The sequence below is a fragment of the Podarcis vaucheri genome (assembly GCF_965113315.1).
Source record: "Podarcis vaucheri genome assembly, chromosome: 1".
In the NCBI taxonomy this organism is placed as follows: Eukaryota; Metazoa; Chordata; class Lepidosauria; order Squamata; family Lacertidae; genus Podarcis; species Podarcis vaucheri.
In genome coordinates this window covers 4489781-4510982 of record NC_138759.1, presented here as the reverse complement: position 1 = coordinate 4510982, position 21202 = coordinate 4489781, and the positions used below count along the sequence as shown (strand labels likewise).

Below are 21202 nucleotides of genomic sequence, written 5' to 3'. Positions count from 1 at the left end.
ACCCTGATGATCCCAGACAGAAGACAATCAGGATCATAAAGAACTTGCATATGGGAGTGGATTCAGCATGGACTGAAACAAAGGACAATGATCAGATCTTCCCTCTGGGGGAAGGAAACTGCAAACTCCCCTTTGTCTCCTGGAAGTGACTCATGGGCAGGGGGAAAGGAAGAACCAGCCAGGTGACAGGACACTCAGGTTACCACCACAACTCCTCCCTCAACCCCTCCTTTCTGTAATGTATGCATGATGTTTCTGGGGGTGGGCTTGACCTAGAGCAGGGGTCTGCAACCTTTAAGACAAAAAGAGCCACTTGGACCCGTTTCCGAAGAAAAAACAACAACTGGGAGCCGCAAAACCATTGCGACATTTAAAACAAATATAACACTGTGAACGGCTTACTGTGCTTGACTATTTCCTGAGCGGCTACAAAACTAGCATATGTTGTGGAATTTGCAGACTTCACCCAATTCTTGAAATTATTTTTGCTCCTATCAACCTTCCTCATAAGTTCTGCAATGGCTTTTCGTCTCTCATCTCCATCTGGATATTTTTCAGCAAAGGCTGTGTGTTTATTGTGGAAATGTCTTGCAATATTTGACTTTTTGTTGTTTGCAAATTTCTCACCATATATTAAGCATACTGGTAAACCAGTCTTGTCAGTAGAGAAGGCAAATGATTCTGTCCATGTATCATTAAACATTCTGTTTTCTTCAGAAATTTTTCTTTTCTTGCCTTTATCCATGGCTGGCCTATCGGGGGTCCAAAAGAGGGACGTAACTAGAAATCAGAGGGCCCCATAGCAAAATTTGCTATGTCCAATAATCAATGCCCCAAAATGCCATAGAAAATTAATCAGGGCCCCAGTGTACCATAAATCATAATCAGTGCCTGATGTAAATAATAATTAATAATGAGGGCCCAATGTCATCCTCGTCATTTTAAAATAACTTTTTTTGACACTTTTTTATTATTTTTTTGTTTGACCCCTCAGAATTACTCCTCCTCATAGAAATAAACGTTAAATTAACAAGTTACCTTTTTTTGAGTGTGTGTTCTTCACTCCCCTTCAAAACAGTGACCAGCTTACATGCCCCCTTTCAATGCAGCCTGCTTACAGCCCTCAACCAAAATGGCCGCTCCCGCGACTCCCACGTGCGCCCACAAAGATGGCGCCGACGATTTTCCCTTATCGGTGCCCTTTAAAGAAATGGCCGCCGCAGCTTCAACCCACGCCTAGAGGAGGCTAGAGAGGGAGAAAAGCGGGGGGGAGGAAAGCAGCGAGGACGGCAGAGAAGGACTGCCGGGAGTGGAATCCCACACACCGCGAGGGGAAGGAAGGGAGAGGGTGCGAGCTGGAACGGGGCAAAGAGGGCGGTCCCCGGTCGTGCCTGGCCTTAAATGGGCTAGGCCACGCCTCCCCGGCCCCGCCGATTGGCGGGCAGGGTTGCAGGGACGCCCGGGGATTCCCCTGTTCTCGCGGGGGCAAAAGGCCAGCCCCCGCGAGTGGAGTGTGGGAGGGGTTAGCTCGCAACCCCGTCTCCTCTCTAGCTCGGAAATGGCTTTGCGGAAAATGCGCCTCCTCCCCTCGCCTCCGCCCCGGAGCCGCGGCAAAGGCGTTAAAGAGCCGCATGCGGCTCCGGAGCCGCAGGTTGCCGACCCCTGACCTAGAGGATGGGAATTTCAAAAGTTTTTATAAGGTCTTGCACACCATCTTTCTGGGTCTTTCCTCTCTCCTGCAAGTGAGGGGAACACCCTGTTGCAACAGTTCAATAAAGGACACCTGGTTGGTGTCTTTGTTTTTGTCCAAGGGAGCCCTCGGATTTTTCCGGTAACACCATGTTTCTCTTGCTGTTCCTGATGTGCAGAGGGCATGCTCAGGTGGCTCTATTGGAACCTGTGGAAGGAGCAATTGTCCACCATTTCCCAATCCTACACTCTTACTGTGATCTAGCAGTCACAAGTAATATGTACTTGTAATATGTGTAGGTCATATCTTTAACTGCAGCCAAGTTATGTCTGTGCTATTTTACATAAAGATTAGACGAGTGCACAAAATCTTTTACGGTATCAGATGACACTAGCAGAGGAACAGCCTAAAAGCTTTTCCACACAATTCTAAGCTCTCTCTCTCTGTCAAGAGTGCCGTATCAACAGCTTTATTTGCTTGACCTTCTGAAGCTTGGTGCCCATACCTTTGAACTGGGTGCCAGTACAATGGAACAAGGTGGTGTGGTGTGGTGTGGGGGGAGCCAAGTATCAGTCTTAAAGGATTAATAGCACTTGGATTGCTTATCTGATAACACAACAATAGCTCTTACTCAGTCTTCTACACTACAAAGGCAGGCCCACACTGATTTACATTTATATCCTGCTTCCTTATAGGGGGGAAGCCCTCCTCCTTCTACAGTAAGCCACAGCCTTTCTTTATAAATTATATGCTTAATTATATGGTATCTGAAGAAGTGTGCATGCACACAAAAGCTTATACCAAGAACAAACTTAGTTGGTATCTAAGGTGCTACTGGACAATTTTTTTATATATATTTCGACTGTGTCAGACCAACACGGCTACCTACCTGAATCTATATGCTTAATGGTTATTACTATTCAGAGGTCAATTTAGGTCCACAGGTGGGTCCACAGGTGGCACCAGATAGCCATTTTTCAAACAGCATATTTTAGGTCACTGTAACCCCTATGTAAAGGACGCGGGTGGCGCTGTGGGTAAAAGCCTCAGCGCCTAGGGCTTGCCGATCGAAAGGTCGGCGGTTCGAATCCCCGCGGCGGGGTGCGCTCCCGCTGCTCGGTCCCAGCGCCTGCCAACCTAGCAGTTCGAAAGCACTCCCGGGTGCAAGTAGATAAATAGGGACCGCTTACCAGCGGGAAGGTAAACGGCGTTCCGTGTGTTGCGCTGGCTCGCCAGATGCAGCTTTGTCACGCTGGCCACGTGACCCGGAAGTGTCTGCGGACAGCGCTGGCCCCCGGCCTATAGATGTGAGATGGGTGCACAAACCCCAGAGTCTGTCAAGACTGGCCCATTCGGGCATGGGTACCTTTACCTTTACCTTTAACCCCTATGTAAAGGAGCACAAATGGCTCAGGTATTATTAGAGAGTGGTTTTAGTTGTGTTACATGCATTTTTAGTCTTTCAACTTCCTTAAAGACATTTTGTCCTCTGATGTTCACTGAGCTTGTTCATTCATCCGTTCTTACTTTAATGCCATTTAAACATTAGTTCCATTTGCTATGCCATCTCAACCCAAGCAAAGACAGTGTGGATTAATCCCCTCCAAAGTCACACGGTGTTCCCTTAAAATGCTGTGATAAAACGTGTTAGTGCTCGGTTATGCTAAGGTGTCCCTTGACTTAGAAACAGATTTCTGCTTGGTAGGGGTTCTCTACCAGTGAAACCTAGACAGCATCTTAAAAAGCAGAGACATCACCTTGCCAACAAAGGTCCGTATAGTTAAAGCTATGGTTTTCCCAGTAGTGATGTATGGAAGTGAGAGCTGGACCATAAAGGCTGGTCGCCGAAGAATTGATGCTTTTGAATTCTGGTGCTGGAGGAGACTCTTGAGAGTCCCATGGACTGCAAGAAGATCAAACCTCTCCATTCTTAAGGAAATCAGCCCTGAGTGCTCACTGGAAGGACAGATCCTGAAGCTGAGGCTCCAATACTTTGGCCACCTCATGAGAAGAGAAGACTCCCTGAAAAAGACCCTGATGTTGGGAAAGATTGAGGGCACAAGGAGAAGGGGACGGCAGAGGACGAGATGGTTGGACAGTGTTCTCGAAGCTACCAGCATGAGTTTGACCAAACTGCGGGAGGCAGTGGAAGACAGGAGTGCCTGGCGTGCTCTGGTCCATGGGGTCACGAAGAGTCGGACATGACTAAACGACTAAACAACCAACAACCAGTGAAGCTGGAAGTTAGAAAGCAGCACCTTCTGGATCTGATCTGTAATATTTTGTGTGTGTGATGGGGAGCCACTACCAACGTGCATGCTCCATAATTGCTTCCACAGATACTGTACTATCTTAAAAGCCAGCACCCAAGGACTAGGGTGGGAGGCTACCCTGGGAGGGGTGGTGGTGGTATGGGCCTCGTGATACTGATTGACTTGGGTCTGGGGTGGCTGTTGCTAAGGGATGAACTGTCCGAGGAGGAAGAGCTGGCAGGGTATGGAGGACGCCTTTGGCAGGGAGCAGCCCACGTCAATCGATGGGAGGCCACCAACCCTTTGTCTGCAGAGATCAGGGAAGGGGAGGCAGTTCTGCTGGCTCCCTGTCCTGCCCCATACACAGAGTGGAGAGATTCCCTAGCAGCAGGGTATGTTGTCAACCAGCCAGGAGTCAAGGCTAAACAGCTGGAGAAGCCCATGGGGCTGATCTCCATCTTATCACAAAGATCACAGCAGCAGCACTTCCACAAATGGGAAAGACCCATGTTCCCTCAGGGAAGCCTATGCCTCCAAGTAAACCAGTCTTGTAGAGTGTCTTGGAAATGAGCAAGCTGAATCTCAACTTTAAAAGCTGGCAGGGAGCCGTGCCAGGAAAGAGAAGAAATGCCATGGTGCATCTGGAACAGCAAAACCTAGGCCCTTCACCTGTCCCAATTACAACAAAACCTGTCCCTTCCATATCTGTCTCTACAGTTGCAGCAGGCGCTGTAACCTTCCAACTGTTTGATTTCACTCTCAAAGGCACATTCTCTCCCAAGACAGAGAGATGCCAGCCAACCACTTATGTTTAATACCATGAGAAGTAAAGCATTCAAGGTCTTTCGGTTGAGACAGTGAGACATATACTGCCATTACCTTGACTTTTGGCTTGCCATACTCATGGGGTAGATTTTATTTATAGTTCATCAGCAGTCAGTAGCTGTTACTATGGGGCAGACAGTGCTTATTTCTAGGGCAGTAAGGCATTCAATTATGATTAAAGTGACAGAATGAGGTTTCCAAGTTGTGGGCTAGAAGCCAAATCAGGCTTCTGAAAGGACAGCTTCTTGGAAAAATCAATCAACTCCTTCACTTGCCTAAGAAAAAGAAAATGTGAAGAATCCCAACATGGTTATCAGCAGATTGAACTCCCTCCACAAATAAAAACAAATGTTCTCATTTTCTTTCAACAATATTTGTCTCAGTGCAATAACCATTCTTAGCGTCTTCTATGCTTCCAAGAGGTCTTAAGGTGTTACATATATTTAATGAGCTATTTTCAGTTGCATAGTAGTATCCTGTGAATAGCATGGGCAATCTGCTTAATTATTTGTCATCGTAGCTTAATGGAACTTTTAGGATACACCTCTAAATACCAAGAGCTGGGGCAAAACAAAGGACAGGTGGTGCCTTCAAATCTTGCTTGCAAGAGTTCTAAGGACATCTGGTTGGCCACTTCTGAAGGTGTTGGTGGCACCTGTCTGTCTCGGGATACAATGGAGGAATGCACCTTTGGGGGTGGAGTTAAATTGTTGGAAGGTTACAGCAACCACTGGGGGGTTCCACACATTTGCCAAATATCCTCATTCCCAGTCGCGATACCTACTTTAGGTTATCTGAACAAGCCAGCTTATGCATGGCTGTCAACAAGGCTAAAGTTTTTCTGTTGCAAAAGAATAATTAGCCAACTAGCTTTGTTTAGATCTGTATTTAAATTCTGCAGTGCTGTTGCTGAAGTTCTTGAAATGTTACTGTTTGTTTTTTTAAACTGGAACACTGAGTGCTTTAAAACCACTTTCTGTATGTTGTTATTGCAAACCCCCTTGAGGGCCTGCCGCCCACTTTAGGCCAAAATGACAGGATGCAAATTTATGGGCGGGGTGTGTGTATGTGTGTGACTGGTTACATTTGAATGATCTGTATCCCAAGTTAGGCTTGATCAGGAAAGTGCTAGCAGGTCTGAGCTCCCAGGATTTGAGAAAATAGATCATGTGAACCAACATGCAGCTCTGTTCCCATACTAAGCCCTGCTGCTCATTATCAAAAACATTCAGTACAGAGTGAAAACAATCCTAAGTACTTCTTGGTAGACCAATGGAAGTGTAGGATAACTGGAACAAGACAACTTGTATGCCAGGGGAAGCCTCTTTAGGCTACATCCAGTGCACTGGCAGGAGCTGAGGAAGGAAGGTGTGAGGCTGAGTGAGGTATGGTTTGACCACTGGGTATGAACCCAACTACCGAGAGCATGCTTCAGGCAGAGTAGAAGAGTCAAACAATGAGAGGGGGCTAAAACCAGGACCCAGACCTTGAGTCTGTGCAGTTTCCCATCCATGTTGGTTCTGCTTGGTCAGAAGGGCACGAAGCCTGGCTCCAGTATTTATTTCGAACCAGAATAACACAGAGGCCTCAAACTGCCTGGGCTGGTGGTGTGTCCTCTCTATTCCTTGTGCGCTGGAAGAGGGCTCTGGGGGTTGAACACACACTACAGTGGTACCTCGGGTTAAGTACTTAATTCGTTCCGGAGGTCCGTTCTTAACCTGAAACTGTTCTTAACCTGAAGCACCACTTTAGCTAATGGGGCCTCCCGCTGCCCCACCAGTGCGTGATTTCTGTTCTCATCCTGAAGCAAAGTTCTTAACCCAAGGTACTATTTCTGGGTTAGCGGAGTCCGTAACCTGAAGTGTTTGTAACCTGAAGCATCTGTAACCTGAGGTACCACTGTAATAGGTTAGGTCCCAACACTGGACAAGTTCTCAGTTCAAGGCCTGAATTCCCTGGTAAGAGTTCAGCTTCCTAATGGTACACACATGAAGTGGATGCATGGGGATGAAGAAGCCGCGATTTTGGGTGTTTTACTAGAGCACTTTTTAATCACCCACTAAGTGTATTGTGAGGAGTCTACCCCCCACCTTTCCTTCACAGAATGAAATGAAAGCTTTCCAAAAAAAGGGTTTTAAAACATGTTTTGAATAAAGAGATGGTCTTGGCAATTGTGCTGTTTAGTTTCTGTAGCTGAAGCAAAGAAATTCCATGGGCTTAAGGACTACCAGATGGCAACGTTTGTCCCGTTTTCCAATTACTGCAGAAGCTGGATTGCAAAGGCAGAGCGCAAAGGTATACAGGTTACATTCAGAATCATATGCAACAGTAAAAAAAAAAAGGGGGGGGGGAGGAAAAAGCCTGAAGATAGGGTTTGCAGTTTTAATCAACTCACAAAATCTCTAGACTAAAAACCTTTGTTGTCTGGTATGCTGAAATGATCTTCCAGCAACTACACCTGGGTGCATAAAAGTAAATAGCTGAGGTCTTAAGGGAATTTGCAAAATTAGCCTTGCTGAATATAACTGAGAAAGCACATTTTGCCAGAAGCAAAACACTGCTTCGAAACTGACAGCTTTCCCAGTTTGTTCTCTGCAACTGAAGAGCAGTAACAAAAAAAAAGGTTGGGGGGGACACACATTAACTTTAAAGTTTCCTCCTGCAATTTCCCCGCTGTCAAAGCACACTATTACATTGTACTTATTTTACTCAGGCTTAACTTGGTGTAATACTCCAGAAAGTTTCCGTACTTCAGAGAAGGCAAGTGACTTTCTATGTCAGTGTAAATTAACTAAATCTGTCAATTCCATCTCTCACACACAGACAGCCATTGCATGATAGTAGGAAAAAATCATTTCGGTGGGAGTTGGTGCGGTGGAATTCACTCGTGTACTGCATTCCCTTGTATGAATGCCATTTATTGTTTCTTGCCCTTTAATCAGAGCTTTCAGACTTAGGACAAGCTTCTGAAGGGAATTTCCCCCTGCTTGGATGATGCCAGGACCAACCCCATTTGCTGCGCCAATCAAGAACTTCACTGTTACAATGAGCTCCTCCTCCTAGTACAGTACCAAATACCAACTATCCACTGCCAACATCATAAGACTATGCAATATAAAGACGGCTTTTCTACTTTTTAAAAAATCTATTGCAGTGGTACCTCGGGTTAAGTACTTAATTCGTTCCGGAGGTCTGTTCTTAACCTGAAACTGTTCTTAACCTGAAGCACCACTTTAGCTAATGGGGCCTCCTGCTTCCGCCGGAGCACGATTTCTGTTCTCATCCTGAAGCAAAGTTCTTAACCTGAAGCACTATTTCTAGGTTAGCGGAGTCTGTAACCTGAAGTGTATGTTGTGATAGGAAAGGGCATATTTTTATTTACAACAACGTAACCCGAGGTACCACTGTATTTCTTAACATTGTGTGCAATGGAGGGTTCTTCCCAAGCACTCTTCTCAAGGCCTTTAAATAGTTTCCCTTTCTCTAGTCATCAAGCTACTCCCCACTTTTCTCCATCTCTCTCCTCCCTCTAAAAGTTTTCCCCACAAACCCTTCTCTCAGCCAACAGAGAAAATACAGCAAATGTGGAAATGACCCTAGTTAAGTGCTGGAACATGCAAGCAACTGTCTTGCACGGCTGATGCTCAACTGTAAGGGAAAGACTGGCTGTTCCCACAGATAAGCCATCCCTGCACCTATGAAACTAGAATGACATGGTCAGCATGGATTTCAGAGAGATGAGTTCTAGCTTTATCCACAACATACATGCAAACCCTTAATATGGGACAAAGGAGTTAAATACACAACTCCTGCCCCACCCAGCAGGCTGAAGTGGTACCGTCTAGTAACAGAGGAACCTTACATGTCCGATGTTCACGCAACACGGTTGTCACTCTGCTTTCCCCTTTCCCCTGGCCTGTCTTTGGATGCAAATTGAACACGTAACACACAGGTGGGAAACCTGCTGACCTTGATCTCGATTTACATGGCCCTGACACCCTCTGAAACTGCCTTGTTCTTCTATCCCACCAGAGTTCCTTTCTTCCTGTTCCTTCCTGCCCCATTTTCACCAGCTTTAAAAAAAATGTTTATCTTTCTTTCAAATTATTCTGAAACGACACAGAAAGGGAAGGATTTCATTTTGATAGAAAACGATTTTTGAAACCTTTCTCCCCATGGTTGTATGCCTCAATAACTATGTATGTTCCAGAAAGCCACTTAAAGTTGAAAACAAGGGAAACCAAAGTAGGGCGGGCTGAGCGATTCCTAGAGTTTTTCTTCATTGATATTATCTCAGTTTTCACTAGTTTTTCCCCTGGAGGGGAAAGTAAACCCCTTCTACTTAAATGTTCTTTTAAAAAATGGAACAGAATAAAGTAAGCTCAAAGCCTCAGGGTTGGTCAACCGACTGCTGTGCTTGATCATTAAGGGGTATGGTCGTGTTTCATTGATTCTCGTTGCAGAACACACAGCTAAGAAAATGCTGTGCCAATTTTCATAGAAACATACTGTTATAAGAATTCTAAGGTCTCAAATATAGAATAAATGTTCATAAACGTAAAGGCAAACACACACGCATAAGTATATAAACCATGTGTCTGAAATAGTACAGGAGAGCAATCCTGAAGCCATTTTGACTCTCCCAAATGGACCTCTCATTTCTCTGCAAGGAGGAAGGAAATGGGGAAAGCTTTCCAATTGTCTTGGAATACACTAGACTGTAGGGGCTTACACCTCCCTGCAAATACAGTCTGGCAAGTATCTGTTAAGCTGAGCAAACTTTCAATATGTGTAAGAGATTCCGGGAACTAAAGCATTTCAAAGGAATAGCCAGGCTACCCAGAAAATGCACTCAAGTAAGGCATTATCAGGTATCCTGGCAGACAGAAGAGAAGCAACACTCCCAAATTTCTGCACACCATTGTTCTGGGTCTCTCCTACCTCCTTTGCAAGGAGGGGAGGGAACTCTATTCCAATGGGCACATAGGTCCTACTGAAGTCACTAGAGAGTATGTGCATTTCAAGACTGCAAAAAGATGTGTGAGTCAAACTCATGCAGTTATCTTGACAAAGGACTCCGGTTTACCCTATATGGGGGAGACCAGGCAGTCCACAGGACATATGGTACAACAGCTCCCAGGAAAGCATGCTTTGTGGATCTGAATCTATTCATACCTAAAGTTATGTGGCACTTTCCTGGAGAGAGAGAAATAAGTCTTTCACTAAAGAAACTCACAACCTACGGTAAATATTGTGCTAACCAAAGGATGGTTCCTAAGTTTCTTTAAAGAACAAGGCTTTGTGATCATGACACCTGCCCGAGCATAAGCAAAAACATACATACACAAAAGCACAACCCAAGTGATTTAAAGATTTTCTTGGCACATTTTTAACATGCTTAATAAGTTACATCAGGACATGGAGAAATGAAGAACACAAGAGACAAACTGCATGACCATCCAAATTATGACTATTTAGATTTATCAAACCCAAGTGATTACAGATGAAGCTACACAAAGGACAAAATACAATTCTAAGATGGAACACTTCTTTAAAAACCAAACAAAAAAACACACCAAGTGCTTCAGTGTTTAAAACTTAAGTGACATGTCAGTACACTAAAGCTTGTGGTTTCAGAGAAGTGAAAAGGGGGTGGAAAGAGACAGCATGTAAGCTGAAAAGTTGGGAAAATCCACTTTAGGGCTGGAGAAATTCCCTTAAAAAAGGAAATGGGACTGAATGTGGGGATATTTCTCAGCGCTGTCTGGCTCCAGTGAATCATTAATGATATTGATGTCACACATCGACATTAAGAACAAAGAAACCTCAGACAGGACTTGCCGCTAGATTTTTATTGCTATGGGAATCTGAGAGATGATCCTTCATCAGAGTTAGAGTTTTAGGCAATTTAACTAACAATAAGGCTGTCTTTGAGGGGAGAGAGGTGATTTGAAACAAGCCACATACCAAACATTACCACAAAAGCAAGAGTAACATTTCACTGAATTATCCATGTATTCTACTCAACTGAATGCATGGATAATTCTACTCTTAAGATCTGGATAATTTTAACTATTATCAGATATTCAGTAATAGGGCCTCACCCCACTGCACTGACCTGGTCTTCTTGGACTTTAAATCTTGAGTCCAACTTGGAGACAGAAGCTTAGCTACGGACATTAACAGAGTTTATATCAGAAGTGAGATTTTAAGTGGGATCTTCATGGACCATAGTTCAGTCTTTTGCCAATGAGCTACTACTTAGTAATTATTTGGGGGATTTGTAAGATACACGTGAGAAATGAATAGTGGGGTGGGAGTTGGCTAACAAATGCAAAAGGATTTGCACACAAATGAAGACTACACATAACAACTGGATCAGAACTGGAAGTTAATTTGTCCTTCATCAGTTTTACCAAGATCATTATATACTGTATATATAAAGAAAGCATGTTTGGGATGTTTTATTGGCGATTTATGCATTTGGCCTATGCTTAAAATATTCACTTGAATGAAGGTCAAGCGTTTCCATTCTCTCCAAAGCTGAAACAGCACTTTGTGAATGCTCTTTTTCTGGGGAGGGTCTGTTGCAGTGCCAATGAGCTTTCGGGAAGCAAGGCTAATTGGAAGTGTCCCAACATACTGAAGACATAAAAATATAAAACAGTAAGAGAGAGAAAAGAGGGAAGAGAGACTTGCAAGCAGTGGAATTGTTTCCTGCCAAAATAATCTCCCTGATCATCTACATGAGAAGGCTCTCGCTACATTTTAGGAATTTTCTACATGGATTTTAAAACAATTGAAACACATGGGGGGGGTCAGATTAAGAAAAAGCTTATGAGTCACAAAAGAATGACAATGTACTATATAACTATCAGATGTAGGTTTTTGTTGACAAAAAGGTTACTTTCAATATGTGGAGGCTGGAAAGTGTTCTAAAATTAATGATTTTTAATGGGAAACATTCCAATTCTTGGTATATTTTTATTGAAACTTTTCACCATACAATACACTAAAAATCAAACTAATATAAATAAAAATAAAGAAGAAAAGAGAAAACAAAACAGAAGAAAGAAAGAAAGAAAGAAAGAAAGAAAGAATTAACACTGTGAATTAACACAAGTCAATTTGGGAAAGTGGAGTGGATACTAGTACCAGTGAAATCTTAAATCAAAGCTGTAATTAACTTTTTCCAGATGACTATCCGTAGAAAGTACATTTCTACCCAGGGCTCTGTTATACATGTTAAAATTAGTATGTTTTATTACTTTCAGTGCCTTCATTTTTGTCTTTATCTGCCCCAGCCACAACAAAACAGGTCTCTCCCGTATTGGTCTCTTCAGCCACAGCAGGCACTGTAACTCTCCGATGGTTTGACTTCATCTCCAAAGGTGCACTGCTCCACTGTCTCTTGAGACAGATGGATGCCAACAACGACATGCTTTTCCTTTGACATACCAAAAAATCCTGGGGATCTGAAGGCCATTTCACACATTAACAGCAAATACAGATTTTCCAGCAAAGACACACTTTGCTAGAGAGCTGCATCTCCTCCTGCCTCTCTGACAAAAAGTGGTTTGAAATACATGCTTGTGTCATTCATTCCCAAGTAGGGCGCTGACGGAGGTGTTTTAACCTTCCTGTACTGCCAAAGTAGTGCACATTTACACACCTCCACCTTGAACTACCGCTCCAGAAGGCTAATTGTAGGGAACAGTCTCCATTACCTACTCTTTCCAGTTGCAAATGCCAAACCATTCGAAGGATCATTGGAGGTATGTTTCAGTAGCAAGTTAGGCCAACTGACATATCATAAAACTTTACTTCCTTCCCATACTGGCTGATGATTTATCTTTCCTCTGTTTGAAGTTTTTATCTGAGGAACACAGCAAAAGACATGCTAAAGTAAAGAGAGGGGAAAGCTACAAGGAACAGAAAGGTGTGTGGATTACTTGCCAGGAAAATCCCACTGGGATCCTCTGTGAGTCTGAGGCCTTAACAACAATTAGCCACAGGTTTTATATTTCTCATTATCCAGAAGCCTACTACAAGATGATAACTCATTCTCATAATTTAAAAGCCTCCAGATTTTGGAGCTAGAATTGAGCTTTGCAACACAACCTTGGGAAGACTGAATACTAGGCTACAAGGGGACTCTCTTTAAACATTCTATTAGGACACTTTCAAGGTGTTATTTTCAGATGAAGGCCATCTCCTTCTCACTTTATTTAAAGCATTGATTCCCTGCTCTCTAAGCCAAAAAGGTTCCCAAAATGGCATACAATCTAAGAGACATGACAATCGAGGACTCAAGTTTCTGGCTGTATTGGGAGAATGCCCTTCCCGGAAAATTTCCTCCCATAAGAACTTGGAGAATAGGTGATATAGTACTGTCCAGGCCAAAAGAATAAAGCAGGTGCTGCTGCTGCTACAAGTTATTCCATCTAATCTGATAGATATCAGGTTATTTTTTTCTGGGACCAATGCACCTATATCCTTATTAATAGCCATGACTAATGAGAGATACACTTAGTCCTCACTAGTAACGATATGACTATGCAACAAACTACACTCATGCCCTGTCCAAATCTTTTCCACTTTGCAATGGATACTTTAATCTGATCTGCAAAGGTTTTAAAACAAAGGCAACAGATAATTACGCTTTTGTCTCCAGGAAGCAGACAGGAACAGGACATGACTGCCAATAGAATTGTTTTCACTTTAAGGGAACTTTTGGCTATGTCCTGGCCAGTACTGCAATGTAGCAGACCAGTGATCCATTTTAAATGTCATGCTGGCCATACAGAACCCCTGACAGTTAATGGGGGTTGAGCCTCACAGAGGGACTATCAATTTGCAAGCAATCTAACTGGTCTGCTCAACAGCACTGCACTTACCAATATTTCAAAATAACTGGCAGTTAAAACCTGGCTACACAGGCAGCAGAAACTGTTCTATAGCCAAGTCAGAAGTTGAGAATTTATGAATGTTGTAGACTTTACAGGCAAACCCCAGCTTTCTCCTTCTTCACCCTTACTTTAAAATATTCCAAATCTGAAAAGATTTTCGGAGAAACAATATCTGTTTCAAATTATCTCCTAGTCAGTTTCATATTACCTCCCTTTACTTAACAGCACATATAAAAGCTCAGGCATTCTGCAGAGTTTTTGTTCCTCCCAGGCTTGCTTTTTTATGCCTATCAAGATGTAGCCAGTTGTCACCTAACATGTGCAACTGGAAGAACCAAGCAGCTCTTTATAGAATTTTATTGGCAGTCATGCGGGTGGAAATTTTAAATAGCATTTCTGAATGCCAGAGGACATTATGTCCTGATTGAGACCCTCTCGCTGGGGGAAAAAGAAGGGGGAGGGGAGACATGCCAATCATACATATAGGCTAGTGCATAGCAACTTTTGGAGATGATTTCTACCTTACTGCCTAGCTTTCTTTCACTGCCACCCATTCAAAATACAAATGATACACAATGAGATTATGTTTCAGCACCTGAAGAGACAGAACATCCTTTACAAGAACACACACCTTAGTCATGCAGCCATTTTCATCTTCACCAAGAGCAGTTGCTGAATTTATCTGTATAGATAAAAGGCATACCAAAATGATTTGCAGAAGCTGTGAGGCACAAGTTATTTGGTGAGCACGCACATGGTGAGAGTTGGTCCAGCAATGTTTGAAGGGCACCATGTTGATGACCCTTGAATTAGGCGAAGTGTTGGTGCAAATTTACTCCATGACTGACCGCGCTTTTGAAACACAGTCACTAAAGTCCGAACCCAAATGCTATTATTTCTATTGCAGATAAACTTGCTCCCAAACATATCTAGAAACCTGTGTATGCAATTTTGAATAACATCCAAAGAAGACTGATCCAAACCATTATGGTCCCCCTGACCCTTAATGTTTCGATTCCACCATTCTCCTTTGCCATTTGTGTGAACTGTGTGTAGAAATAAGCTGTGCATTTTGGAAAGCCACTGCAAGGAAGCAGGAGCTGACTAAAGTGTGCTGAAAGTTAAGAAACCTCAGTCATAGGGGGCAACATCCTTTACAGTCTATGCTTCGCTGGTGCAATCCCTGTTCTCCAGAACATCCCTTCTGCTTTAATAACCTTAAAAAAAATCTGTGGCCAGCATCTGGAATGTGTAATGTAAAATATCCTTCTGAGAGCTGCAAGCCAGTTGTGGGTGGGGCCAAATGCAAAAGGGAATGGAGCAAAATAAGACTTACCGTACTTTTGTACAGTAAGGTTACATTAGTAGAGTGCCACAGAGGTCTGTCCTGGGCCCGTTGTTGTTAAATGTCTTTATAAACGACTTGGAAAGATGAATTGAGGGGATGCCCATTAAATCTGCAGATGACACCAAACTGAGAGGGCATAGCTAATGCCGCAGAAGTAAGAATCGGGATTCAAAATGACCTTAACAGATTGGAGAACTGGGCCCAAACCAACACAATGTATACAGCGACAGGACAGTTAGTATGTTGTCAACAGATTGACTTGTGGGGAAATCAAATGATTATATCCCTACTCTTTCCCACCCCTCCCCCACCCACTCCATTAATTAGTACACACCGAGAAGTATTAAGTCTTAGATGCTCAGGTTCTTTGTTGTTGTTTAGTCATTTAGTCGTGTCCGACTCTTCGTGACCCCCTGGACCAGAGCACGCCAGGCACTCCTGTCTTCCACTACCTCCTGCAGTTTGGTCAAACTCATGCTGGTAGCTTCAAGAACACTATCTAACCATCTCGTCCTCTGTCATCCCCTTCTCCTTGTTCCCTCAATCTTTCCCAACATTAGGGTTCTAGAGCTTTGCTAATAAAAACACTGCTACCAATGGCTTTTGTCTAGGCTTGATAAGCTGGACTTTCAGTCTTCATTGATGAACAAAGCAATCAGTGTTCTGGTATATGAGCCTTCTGTGCTACAAGGAAAATGCTGTACTCTACCCTTCAAGAAACACAGAGCATAAAAAAGAGCTGTAATTGTACACGTTCATAACATGCTCACTTAACAGAAGTGTGAGAAGGCAAGAATTTCCAAAAACCTAAGCATTTAAAAGGAAGAAAGTATGGTGGCAAAATTCAGCCTGGTCAGTACTGCCCAATTCACTGCGAGCAAGATTACTCAGCTATGTTTCATATCAAATTATTTTTCTACTTTGCATCATTTTACCGCTGTTCTTAATCAGACACCAGGAAATCCTAATGGGCACAAAATACAGTTTCTAACACACACACCCCAAAGCCATGTATTACCTCAGTTTCAGAAGAAAATTTGCAAGTGGCGGCTCACTTAATATTTTTCTTTAAGGTCTCCCCTATGAAATTGCCTTATATGCTGTTGTTCCTTAAGACAATTATCTTGAACACTAAATATAAATTGATTTCAGTATATTAGGCAAAGTACGGTCTCTCTTAAGGTGGTGTGAAAAATCTAAATAAACACCATCATAGCTTTTCAAATCCTCTATTTCCCTATGTGTTCTGCGTCTTCAAGAATAAGCCTCAAGTAGCACTAGCACAACATGTGACTTCCTCCGTTCATGCGCTACACACAAAAACAGTGACGGGAGTGGGGTGTGCTGACACTTAAGAGCAACATGCTGCCCAGGCCAAGAGCATGATATGCTGCCTGGGCCAAACAGGAGCCCTATGCCTAGCAATAACGGATGACAAGCAAAGTGATATCTTGCTCTATGCCAAGGGAGACTGGTTCCAAGGTGCCCAAAATGCCTTGAGGATGGTGCATACATGAGCCGCTCCCTCTCTGCCCCCTTGCGCAGTGCACTGGGAGCCAAACGATGCATGGCATTGGCAGCTGTTGCCAGAATAATTGTGCCGACCCACCCCTACTTTACCAGAGCCACGATCCATTAAAGGAGGACATGGACACACTCCCTTTATTAGTGCTATGAAAGTCATTCCTCTTCCACGACAAAGTCAAGCATTTTAGCAGCCTATTTTTACCCAGCTCTTCACTCACGGGTTCCAAAGAGCCATGTGTCCCACAGTTACTCGGATTCTCTGAAGTCCTGCAACTCTCACAGCTATCTAAGAATAAACATCCTTTCCCTTCTGGCACAAGGGGAAACTGTGGCTCAGGCTGCTGTCTTAAAGACTATCATTATCCAGGCCTTTTCACAACCAGGAGGGTGAGGAGAGTAGAAGAGTTATTTCCAGAGGGGGAAAGCGTAACCAGAAGAGTTTAGTGGCAGGATTTGTAACAAAAAAGAGCTAGGGGGGATAGGGGCTACACACAGCTTTTCCCTCTCAAACAGGAGGATTCTGGAAAATAAAAGTTCACAAGGTAACAGTGATGGGGGTAGGAGAGAAAGACAATGATAGTTGTGTATTTGCACACACAGCTTCAGGCATTTTGTTAGGAGCATGTACTTTGCCATGGAAAACCTGTTGTCTTTGTCCATAGAGTTTTCTTGGCAGGGATACTGGAGTGGCTTAGTGATGTATGGAAGCGAGAGCTGGACCATAAAGAAGTCTAATCGCCAAAGAATTGATGCTTTTGAATTATGGTGCTGGAGGAGACTCTGGAGAGTCCCATGGACTGCGAGAAGATCAAACCTCTCCATTCTTAAGGAAATCAGCCCTGAGTGCTCCCTGGAAGCACAGATCCTGAAGCTGAGGCTCCAATACTTTGGCCCCCTCAGGAGAAGAGAAGACTCCCTGGGAAAGACCCTGATGTTGGGAAAGATGGAGGGCACAAGGAGAAGGGGACGGCAGAGGACAAGATGGGGGGACAGTGCTCTCGAAGCTACCAGCATGAGTTTGACCAAACTGCGGGAGGCAGTGGAAGACAGAAGTGCCTGGCGTGCTCTGGTCCAGGGGGTCACGAAGAGTCGGACACAACTAAAGGACTAAACAACACTTTATCACGGAATCCCAATAAATCTACTTGTAAGAATCAAAGAACGAACAAAAATATTTTGTTAAATAGCTGCTACACTGCCCATTATGAAAAAATCCACTCATCTAGCAAATGTTAAGAAATTTATTTAAGAATTCAGCTGAAGAGGAACGCTCTTTTACTCTTATAGTGGTGGCAGGGAGAGCAGAGAAGCACACAGAGACAAACATGGAAGATGTGACATGTACACACCACCCCCTCGGCATGATTCATCCAGTAATGTAGTTGTTAAAAATAGAAAGTCTCTCCTTTCATTAAGTTTCATCAAATTTAGGTTGCGTTTTCCCTGCCGTCAGAATTAAAAGGAAAATTGTACACAAGACATTCTACCACAAGTATTAAGTAGTCAGACAAACAAGACGATAATGAAAATAAACACTATTTACGACATGGCTATCACAGCCCCATTATAAAGGAACATGCTGAGAATTTTAAGTTTTCTGTTTTTCTTCTGCTCCCGAGGGGAGAGGGGAGGAGTGGGGGTGGGGAAGAGCCTATCCTGTGAAGGGGTGGGAGCACAGAGAAATTTAATCCCAGTGGGAAACTACTAGCCAGTGTTTCCTCTAGTTCTTTTCTATGCAAGCTGCATTGAGACAAGGGGGGGGGGGGAGAGAATCACCACAGGGTTTCTTTCTGAGTGGGGGAGGGAAAGACAGATCACATCTGGAAAAAGACATTACAAAGTTCAGCAAAGTTGTATATCAGAGCATACAGGAAATTAACTCTCACTTACAGAAGAGCTACTGTCCGGCAGGGGCTAAGAGGCTGAGTTGTGAAACAGAAAGTCCTGGATCAATTCTTGCTTCGGCTGTAAAATTTGCTAGATGTCTTGAGGCAAGCCCCTAGCTCCCTGCCTCAGTCCCATCATCCAAATCCATTAACACCGCAATAATTACACCAAGCACACACTTTTGAATGAGAGTTCAATACATATTCTCATGGCTGCTGTAAGGATTGCTGGAGAAATAATATGCTAAGCTCAAGAGAAGTCAAGTCTAAAATGTTTAATATCGCACAAAATGCCACAGACACATACTTCACTTTTCCCTTGAGAATGAAATTCTCTTTCTGTATTTACATCAGGGGTGGGGAGATGAAGGCTCCCTACCTCTGCTCAAATTTAAGTACAGTGGTACCTTGGGTTACAAACTTAATTCGTTCCGGAGGTCCGTTCTTAACCTGAAACCGTTCTTAACCTGAGGCGCGCTTTTGCTAAGGGGGCCTTCCGCCACTGCCGCGTGATTTTTGTTCTCATCCTGGGGCAAAGTTCTCAACCCGAGGTACTTCTTCCAGGTTTGCGGAGTTTGTAACCCGAAGCGTTTGTAACCCAAGGTACCACTGGACTGTATAGCAATTATAACATGATGATCTTAAGGCACATAGCAAATTAAGCAATTTAAAAACACTCAGTCAAGACTTCCACAAGTATCACAACACATACAGTGAACCCTCGAGTTACGTACCGCTCTAGATACGTAACTTTTGGGTTGTGAACGCGGCAAATCCGGAAGTGTATACTTCTGGGTTTTGCTGCGCACGCATGCGCAGAAGCGCTCTATTGCGCCACGTGTGCACGCAGCAGCGACGCCTCCAATTACGGACTTTTCGGGTTAAGTACGGACCGCCGTAACAAATTTAATTCGTATCCGGAGGGTTCACTGTATTGCAAACACAAATGACCAAACACACCAGAGTAGCTTAAAGCAGTTCCAATCCAATTCAGTTACACCTGCCTCATTCCCAAAGATAGGATATCCAGAGAACAGCCACATAATATTATCTCAGCATGTGGACAGGGTTAGGCCCAACATACTTTTGAGGCAGTCTTCTTAATGATACTGCTGTGCCAAATTCAGAACAACAAAGAAAAATCTTGTTGACTGCTCCCCTCTATTTCTCCCTCCTCCCCGAAAGAAATTGGTGGATTCCCACCTGCTAAATCTGCACACACACTTTTTGGAAGAGTAGTAAGACCTCCTTTTGATCTGGCTTTCTAGACTCAGTGTGTCTAGGGTTGCTGTAGTTCTTAAAGGAAGCATTTTAATAAAGTGCAATTTTGTTGTATCAATGGGTTCATGCTTGTTATTTGCCCCAGCCTTCAGAATCAGTATGGGAAATGATCTAACGTGAACTGGAAGGACATTTTAAAATCAATCATCAATAATACTACATGCTTTTAAATTAATTCTCCAATTTGTGGCTATCACTTTGATGCTATAATACGTTTGCTTACAGTGGCTCACTTCCTGCCTCTTGACAGAAATAGGTCAGCCAAGAGTTATCCATTTTTATTTTAAAAGCAAAAAAAGATTGATTATAACAAAGCTCAAGTTGCAAGATTCCGGTTGCAAACTCTGACTTAGTTTTCACTTCAGAACTGGCCTTTATTTAAATAAGGCTGGACAATACTGACACCAACATCGCTCAGAAGACACTATGCACACAATTAGGCAGATAATACAAAGTTAAGTGTTGCTGTGGTCTGTTAACACTAAATCAAAATGTTTGACTGAAAAACAATGCTATGGGCAGGGTTGCGCACTCAGAAATCTTTCTCTTTGCATATTCAAACTCTTATCTGCAACTCTTATCTTACTAATAAAGTAGAGGGGGAGCAAATTCCAATAGCCAATTTTAACAAGAATCCATGGGCTACAAATAAAGCCTCAGGGCTGCATGTGGGCGCTACAGGTTGCCCACTTGTATTCATGCTCTCTTCCCCATGCCCTTCTTTTCCCTGCAGCACTGAGTAGGTAAGAATTCTCTTTCTCTACATATAAACAGAAGTTTGTTTGATTAAGGATGCTCCCAATTTATGGTTCAACAGAGATCCTGGAACTCAGCATGGATGGGCGTGTTAGTAAAGGTTATTAGACATGAGGCACGAATGGTGTTTTGCTTCTGACAAGGAACCCAAAGTAGAAATTTGACATAGTAAAAGAAGAATTCAACAGTATGTAACTTTAAATTGATCAGCACAGCTTCTGTAGCAAGACAGAGGGCCAAACTAGAGGCAAGGATGTGAAACACATAATTAGAAAGTATTTATAGGCATTGTTGTTGTTGTTAATTTAAAAGCAGGGAGGGCTGTGAGATTTTCACTGGTATCAATGGGAGCTCTTTTCCTGGTGGGGAGGGGCGGGAGATTTTCAATGAGATTGCAACTGGGGAAGGAAGGATTCCACTCTCAATCTCACAAACTGCAATCCTGATTAAAAGCTCACCCTTGCATGCTGTCTAATTCACATCTAGTTTGGTACTAAGGCACTCTCAATAGCTTTTTAAAAAGCAAAACCTGGATGAAGGGCAGGATCTTTTAGAATAAATTGTAGCTGAGGAAGTGTGTGACCGACCTAAACACCCACATATTTAGCACAGTGTTAAGAACACAAACTGGCCTCAACTAGCTGGACCTTTGGTCTGATCCAGTGAGCCTCTTCTTACGACGTTTTCTTATGTGTGCATGCACATGTGTGTTATGAATCAGATTTCAT

At 43.3% G+C, this 21202-nt stretch overlaps 1 protein-coding gene and 1 long non-coding RNA gene across 5 annotated transcripts in view; both read right to left on the bottom strand.

Annotated features, from left to right (window-relative positions):
• Positions 1-21202, bottom strand: part of FERMT2 (FERM domain containing kindlin 2) — a 91451-nt gene that overhangs the window by 44581 nt on the left and 25668 nt on the right. The window lies entirely within an intron of this gene.
• LOC309531083 lies at positions 628-1776 on the bottom strand. The gene is made up of 2 exons (XR_014219061.1): positions 1039-1776; positions 628-752 (listed from the first exon to the last, which is right to left on the bottom strand). It is a non-coding gene; the product is annotated as an uncharacterized lncRNA (long non-coding RNA).